Raw genomic sequence first — 8,499 nt, forward strand, 5'->3', positions numbered from 1 at the left:
TAGACACCCAAGAGGACTTCCTTATTAAAGAAAACAAGAAGCATGTTAAGGTTAAAAATGCTTACGCTCTAGAAGTAGAGAAATGTCAAAAACTTTCTAGTGAGCTAAGCACTTGCCATGAGACTATTGACAACCTTAGAAATGAAAATGCTAGTTTAATTGCTAAGGTTGAATCAAATGCTTGTAATGTTTCAATTCCCAATCTTAGAGATGATAATGTTGATTTGCTTGCTAAGATTGAAGAATTGAACAAATCTCTTGCTAGCCTTAGGATTGAGAATGAAAAATTGCTTGCTAAGGCTAAAGAACTAGATGTTTGCAATGTTACAATTTCCGATCTTAGAGATAAAAATGATATATTGCGTGCTAAGATTGTTGAACTTAATTCTTGCAAACCCTCTATATCTATCATTGAACACACTACTATTTGCACTAGATGTAGAGATGTTAACATTGATGCTATTCATGATCACATGGCTTTAATTAAACAACAAAATGATCATATAGCAAAATTAGATGCTAAAATTGCCGAGCATGACTTAGAAAACGAAAAATTTAAATTTGCTAGAAGCATGCTTTATAGTGGGAGATGCCCTGGCATCAAGGATGGCATTGGCTTCCAAAAGGGGGACAATGTCAAACTTAATGCCCGTCCTAAAAGATTGTCTAACTTTGTTAAGGGCAAGGCTCCCATGCCTCAGGATAACGAGGGTTACATTTTATACCCCACCGGTTATCCCGAGAGCAAAATTAGGAGAATTTATTCTAGGAAGTCTCACTCTGGCCCTAATCATGCTTTTATGTATAAGGGTGAGACATCTAGCTCTAGGCAACCAACCCGTGCTAAGTTGCCTAAGAAGAAAACTCCTAGTGCATCAAATGACCATAGCATTTCATTTAAAACCTTTGATGCATCTTATGTGTTAACTAACAAATCCGGCAAGATAGTTGCCACATATGTTGGGGGCAAGCACAAGGGGTCAAAAACTTGTGTTTGGGTACCCAAAGTTCTTGTGTCTAATGCCAAAGGACCCAAAACCATTTGGGTACCTAAAGTTAAGAACTAAAATTGTTTTGTAGGTTTATGCATCCAGGGGCTCAAGTTGGATCATCGACAGCGGGTGCACAAACCACATGATAGGGGAGAAGAAAATGTTCTCCTCCTATGAGAAAAACCAAGATCCCCAATGAGCTATCACATTCGGGGATGGAAATCAAGGTTTGGTCAAAGGATTGGGTAAAATTGCTATATCTCCTAACCATTCTATTTCCAATGTTTTTCTTGTACATTCTTTAGATTACAATTTGCTTTCTGTTTCGCAATTATGTCAAATGGGCTACAACTGTCTTTTTACTGATGTAGGTGTCACTGTCTTTAGAAGAAGTGATGATTCAATAGCATTTAAGGGAGTATTAGAGGGTCAGCTATACTTGGTAGATTTTGATAGAGCTGAACTCGACACTTGCTTAATTGCTAAGACTAACATGGGTTGGCTCTGGCACCGCCGACTAGCCCATGTTGGGATGAAGAATCTTCATAAGCTTCTAAAGGGAGAGCATATTTTAGGATTAACAAATGTTCATTTTGAGAAAGACAGGATTTGTAGCGCATGCCAAGCAGGGAAGCAAGTTGGTGCTCATCATCCACATAAGAACATCATGACGACTAACAGGCCGCTGGAGCTCCTACACATGGATCTATTCGGCCCGATAGCTTACATAAGCATCGGCGGGAGTAAGTACTGCCTAGTTATTGTGGATGATTATTCTCGCTTCACTTGGGTATTCTTTTTGCAGGAAAAATCTCATACCCAAGAGACTTTAAAGGGATTCTTGAGATGGGTTCAAAATTAGTTCGACTTAAGGATCAAGAAAATTAGAAGCGACAACGGGACAGAGTTCAAGAACTCTCAAATTGAAGGCTTCCTTGAGGAGGAGCGCATCAAGCATGAGTTCTCCTCTCCCTACACGCCACAACAAAATGGTGTAGTGGAGAGGAAGAATAGAACTCTATTAGACATGGCAAGAACCATGCTTCATGAGTACAAGACTTCGGATCTGTTTTGGGCCGAGGCGGTCAACACCGCCTGCTACGCCATCAACCGGTTGTATCTTCACCGAATCCTCAAGAAGACATCATACGAACTCCTTACCGGTAAAAAGCCCAATATTTCATATTTTAGAGTCTTTGGTAGCAAATGCTTTATTCTTGTTAAAAGAGGTAGAAAATCTAAATTGGCTCCTAAGACTGTAGAAGGCTTTTTACTAGGATATGATTCAAACACAAGGGCATATAGAGTCTTTAACAAGTCCTCTGGACAAGTTGAAGTTTCTTGTGACATTGTGTTTGATGAGACTAACGGCTCTCAAGTAGAGCAAGTTGATCTTGATGAGATAGGTGATGAAGAGGCTCCATGCATCGCGCTAAGGAACATGTCCATTGGGGATGTGTGTCCTAAGGAATCCGAAGAGTCTCCAAATGCACAAGATCAACCATCCTCCTCCACGCAAGCATCTCCACCAACTCAAAATGAAGATGAGGCTCAAGTTGATGAAGGAGAAGATCAAAGAGATAAGCCACCTCAAGATGACGACAATGATCAAAGGGGAGATGCAAATGATCAAGACAAGGAGGATGAAGAACCAAGGCCGCCACACCCAAGAGTCCATCAAGCAATCCAACGAGATCACCCCGTCGACACCATCCTCGGCGACATTCATAAGGGGGTAACCACTAGATCTCGTGTTGTTCATTTTTGTCAACATTACTCTTTTGTTTCCTCTATTGAGCCACACGGGGTAGAGGAAGCACTTCAAGATTCGGATTGGGTGGTGGCGATGCAAGAGGAGCTCAACAACTTCACTAGGAACGAGGTATGGCATTTAGTTCCACGTCCTAATCAAAATGTTGTAGGAACCAAGTGGGTGTTCTGCAACAAGCAAGACGAGCATGGTGTGGTGAACAAAGCCCGACTTGTGGCCAAGGGATACTCCCAAGTCGAAGGTTTGGATTTCGGTGAAACCTATGCACCCGTAGCTAGGCTTGAGTCAATTCGTATATTATTGGCCTATGCTACTTACCATGGCTTCAAGCTTTATCAAATGGACGTGAAGAGTGCCTTCCTCAATGGACCAATCAAGGAAGAGGTCTATGTTGAGCAACCTCCCGGCTTTGAAGATAGTGAGTACCCTAACCATGTTTATAAACTCTCTAAGGCTCTTTATGGGCTCAAGCAAGCCCCAAGAGCATGGTATGAATGCCTTAGAGATTTCCTTATCACTAATGGTTTCAAAGTCAGAAAGGCCGATCCTACTTTATTCACTAAAACTCTTGAAAATGATTTGTTTGTATGCCAAATTTATGTTGATGATATTATATTTGGGTCTACTAACGAATCTACTTGTGAGGAATTTAGTAGGATCATGACACAAAAATTCGAGATGTCAATGATGGGGGAGTTGAAGTACTTCTTGGGATTTCAAGTGAAGCAACTCCAAGAGGGCACCTTCATAAGCCAAACAAAGTATACTCAAGACATTCTAAACAAGTTTGGGATGAAGGATGCCAAACCCATCAAGACACCCATGGGAACCAATGGGCATCTCGACCTCGACATGGAAGGTAAATCCGTCGATCAAAAGGTATACCGGTCGATGATAGGCTCTTTACTCTACTTATGTGCATCTCGACTGGATATTATGCTTTCCGTATGCATGTGTGCAAGATTCCAAGCCAACCCTAAGGAAGCTCACCTTACGGCCGTAAAATGAATCTTGAGATATTTAGTTTATACTCCTAAGTTTGGGCTTTGGTATCCTAGGGGATCCACATTCGATTTGATTGGTTATTCGGATGTCGATTGGGTGGGGTGTAAAATAAATAGAAAGAGCACATCGGGGACTTGCCAGTTCTTGGGAAGATCCTTGGTGTCGTGGACTTCAAAGAAGCAAAATTCCGTAGCTCTTTCTACCGCCGAAGCCGAGTACATTGCCGCAAGACATTGTTGCGCGCAACTACTTTGGATGAGGCAAACCCTTAGGGACTACGGTTACAAATTAACCAAAGTTCCTCTTCTATGTGATAATGAGAGTGCAATCCGCATGGCGGATAATCCCGTTGAGCATAGCCGCACTAAACACATAGCCATTCGGTATCATTTTCCAAGGGATCACCAACAAAAGGGAGATATCGAGATTGCATACATTAATACTAAAGATCAATTAGCCGATATCTATACCAAGCCACTTGATGAACAAACTTTTAACAAACTTAGGCATGAGCTAAATATTCTTGATTCTAGGAACTTCTTTTGTTGATTTGCACACATAGCTCATTCATATACCTTTGATCATGTCTCTTTCATGTGCTATGACTAATGTGTTTTCAAGTAAATTTCAAACCAAGTCATAGGTATATTGAAAGGGAATTGGAGTCTTCGGCGAAGACAAAGGCTTCCACTACGTCACTCATCTTTCGCCGTCGCTCCGAGCAACTCTCCGTCTTTGGTATAATCTTCACTCATGTTTTATTTGCCAAAAGGGGAGAAAGTAGTTAGAAAAAGGGCTCCAATGATTCCGTTTTTGGCGATTTATGCCAAAGGGGGAGAGAGCATGAGCCCAAAGCAAAAGGACCGCACCACCACCTAATTTTAAAACTAATGATTCTCAATTGGTAAATTTCAAATTGGTATCTTATTGTGTTCAAAAGGGGGAGAAAGTAGTATTTTAAAAATTGATATCTTAAACCCCTCTTGAACACTAAGAGGAGGATTTCATTAAGGGGGAGTTTTGTTTAGTCAAAGGAAAAGCATTTGAAACAGGGGGAGAAAATTTCAAATCTTGAAAATGCTTTGCAAAATCTTATTCATTTACATTTGACTATTTGCAAAAGAACTTTGAAAAGGATTTACAAAACAATTTGCAAAAACAAAACATGTGGTGCAAGAGTGGTCCAAAATGTTAAAAATAAAGAAACAATCCATACGTATCTTATAAGTATTTATATTGGCTCAATTCTAAGTAACCTTTGCACTTACATTATGCAAACTAGTTCAATCATGCACTTCTATACTTTCTTTGGTTTGTGTTGGCATCAATCACCAAAAAGGGGGAGATTGAAAGGGAATTAGGCTTACACCTATTTTCTAATTGATTTTGGTGGTTGAATTGCCCAACACAAATAATTGGACTAACTAGTTTGCTCTAGTCTATAAGATATACAGGTGCCAAAGGTTCACACTAAGCCAATAAAAAGACCAAGAAAAGGGTTCAACAAAAGAGAGCAAGGGATAACCGAAGTGTGCCCTGGTCTGGCGCACCGGACTGTCCGGTGTGCCACCGGACAGTGTCCGGTGCACCAGGGGACTCCAAGCCAAACTCTTCACCTTCGGGAATTTTCAGAGGAGCTCCGCTATAATTCACCGGACTGTCCGGTGTACCACCGGACAGTGTTCGGTGCTCCAGAGGAGAGCGACTCTGAACTCGCCAGCTTCGGGAATCCGCTCCGCTATAATTCACCGGACATGTCCTGTGCACACCGGACTGTCCGGTGAGCCAGCGGAGCAACGGCTACTTCGCGCTAATGGTCGACTGCAATGCATTAAATGCGCGCCAGCGCGCGCAGAGGAGCAGAGCACGCGCGGGTGGCACACCGGACAGCCAGGCGGGCCCACACGTCAGAGCTCCAACGGTCGGAACCCAACTGCCTGGTGACGTGGCTGGCGCACCGGACAGTGTCCGGTGGCGCACCGGACTGTCCGATGTGCCATGCAACAGCTGCCTCCACCAAACGGCTAGTTTGGTGGTTGGGGCTATAAATACCCCAACCACCCCACATTCAAATCATCCAAGTTTTCCACCTTCCAACTACTTACAAGAGCTAGGCATTCAATACAAGACATACCCAAGTGATAAAATCCTCTCCCAATTCCACAAAAGCTTTAGTGTTAAGTGAGAGAGATTTGTTGTGTTCTTTTGAGCTCTTGCGCTTGGATTGCTTTCTTTCTCATTCTTTCTTGAGATCAAACTCACTTGTAATTGAGGCAAGAGACACCAATCGTGTGGTGGTCCTTGTGGGAACTTTGTGTTCCAATTGATTGAGAAGAAAAGCTCATTCGGTCTGAGGGACCGTTTGAGAGAGGGAAAGGGTTGAAAGAGACCCGGTCTTTGTGACCACCTCAACGGGGAGTAGGTTTGCGAGAACCGAACCTCGGTAAAACAAATCCGTGTGTCACACTCTTTATTCGCTTGCGATTTGTTTTGCACCATCTCTCGCGGACTCGATTATATTTCTAACGCTAACCCGGCTTGTAGTTGTGATTAACTTTGTAAATTTCAGTTTCGCCCTATTCACCCCCCCTCTAGGCGACTTTCACGCACAGTTATGATTCCTTGTGGTCCTGGCATCTTCAATATCATGTATGTACAATGTGGAATGGCCATGAACTTCGCCAATCCAGGCCTTCCGATGATGGTGTTGTATCCGCAGTCGAAGTTCGCCACCTCGAACCTCAGGAACTCGGTTCTGTAGTTTTCCGGAGTTCTGAAGGTGACCGGCATGTAGATGTGGCCCAGAGGATATTCTCCTTCAGTCGGCACAATGCCGAAGAAGGGAGTGTCCGACTCGTGGAGCTCTTTGAGGGGGACTCCCAAGCCTTGGAGTGTCCGAGGGAAGGTGACGTTGATGCTGCTTCCCCCGTCCACTAATACCTTCTTTACCCTGCTCTCTCGGATCACCGGATCGACGAGGAGCGGGTACTTGTCTGGGTGTTCGAAGTTGAGCCACTGATCTGCCCGAGTGAAGGTGATCGGGTGCTCAGACCATCGGTACGGGGCGGGGGGACCGGTGGCCGCCACCAGTATCTGACGGTCGTTGAGCTTTTGTTATCTCTTGCTTTCTTGCGACCCGTGTCCACCGAAGATGACGTTGACTTCTCTATCAACGTGTAGGAAGGCCCCACCTCCTCCCTCCTCCTGCTGCTGAGGTTGTTGAGGTTCTCCAGGTCCTCCTCGTGGCGGGGGAGGAGGTAGAGGTTGGAAGGGTCAACCATTCCCCACATAATGCTTGAAGTCTCTGCAGTTCCGGAGGGTGTGGCGCATGTCCTTGTGGTACGGGCACTGGGCATCGAGGATGTCGTCCAGCGTGCGTTCGCCTCCGTGAGGTCCTCCTCGGGCGTGAGAGGCGGGCGGTCCGGCGGCGTGGACCTCTTCACGAGGCCTCTTCTCCCAGCGTTTGTCGGGTTGCTGGTTCGTGTCGCGTCGTGGTGCAGCCGGTGCAGGCTTTGCTCCTCCGATGAGGTCTTGAGCTCATTCATCAGCGGTGATGTAGAGGTCGGCTTCCCGGAATAGCTGCTCAGAGGTGGTCGGCGCCTTCTGTAGTATGGCTCGGACGAAGGCCGAGTCATTGGATCCCCGGTAGAAGTCCTCGATCACTGCTGCTTCCGCAACCTCGGGGATACGATTTCTCATGGTCTGAAATCTTTTGAGGTACGACCGGAGAGTTTCGTCCCCCTGGTGCTTGATGGATTTGAGGTCCCATGGTTGTGCCGGTTTGTCGGAGAGAGATTGGAAGTTGGCGGTGAAGCGCCGACTGAAGTCGCTCTAGTCGTCGATGCAATGTCGGGGTAGGTGTCGCAGCCATTGCAGCGCGTCTTGCCCAAGGACAATAGGCAAGTACGCGGTCATCACATCTTCGGTTGCCCCAGCGGCTCGAGCGGTAGTGGTGTAGACGACCAGCCAGCCTCCCAGATCCTGCTTGGGTTCATATTTGTCAACGTTGGAGACCTTGAAGTTAAGGGGCCATTGAATGGCCCTGAGGCATGGAGTAAGCGCCAATACTCCACACGTGTCCTCTTGTCGCCGATGATGATGTCTATCTCGGGGAGGGGAGTGGTTGTCGTGGTGCCTCGACCGTCCCCGGGTGGTGCCACTTGTCGAAGCCGTCGCCGACTTAGTCCTGGTGGCCTGACTCCGTGCCGGGGTGTCGTGATCCCGGTCATACTCTTCTCGGCGACGAATCTCGTTCTCGTGTCGTCGTTCGCGTGAAGCGTTGATGGAGCTCCGTGCGTCCCGCCGACTGTTGATGGCGTGTCGTAGATCGCTCGGCGCATGAGCGAGTGGTAGAAGGTGGTTGGCCGCTCGAGTGAACAGCCGCCGATAGCCCTCGGCGTCTGGAGTTCGGGGGAGGCCATCGGCTATCTGAGCCAATACTCCACCAACTTCATTCGGTGTGTTCATGGCTCGGGCGAAGTCGGGGTTCAGGTTGCGTCCGAAGAGTGGATTCTCTCGACGTTGCCTTGTTTCTTGCTCAGCCTGTTCTTGAACCTGTCGACGGTCATGTCATCGAGAGTTCCTTCTTTCTCTGAGGACCCGTTCTTTTGGAGTTTCTCCCACTTCTGAGACCTCGTCTCGCGATACGGGCTGCGCCGGATCCCGTTCTCCGGCCTCGTGATGTCGCCGAATATTTCAGCATCGGTTCCTCCGCCGGCGAGATTCCCGCTG

Source organism: Zea mays, chromosome 3 (genome assembly GCF_902167145.1).
Source record: "Zea mays cultivar B73 chromosome 3, Zm-B73-REFERENCE-NAM-5.0, whole genome shotgun sequence".
Classification (NCBI taxonomy): Eukaryota; Viridiplantae; Streptophyta; class Magnoliopsida; order Poales; family Poaceae; genus Zea; species Zea mays.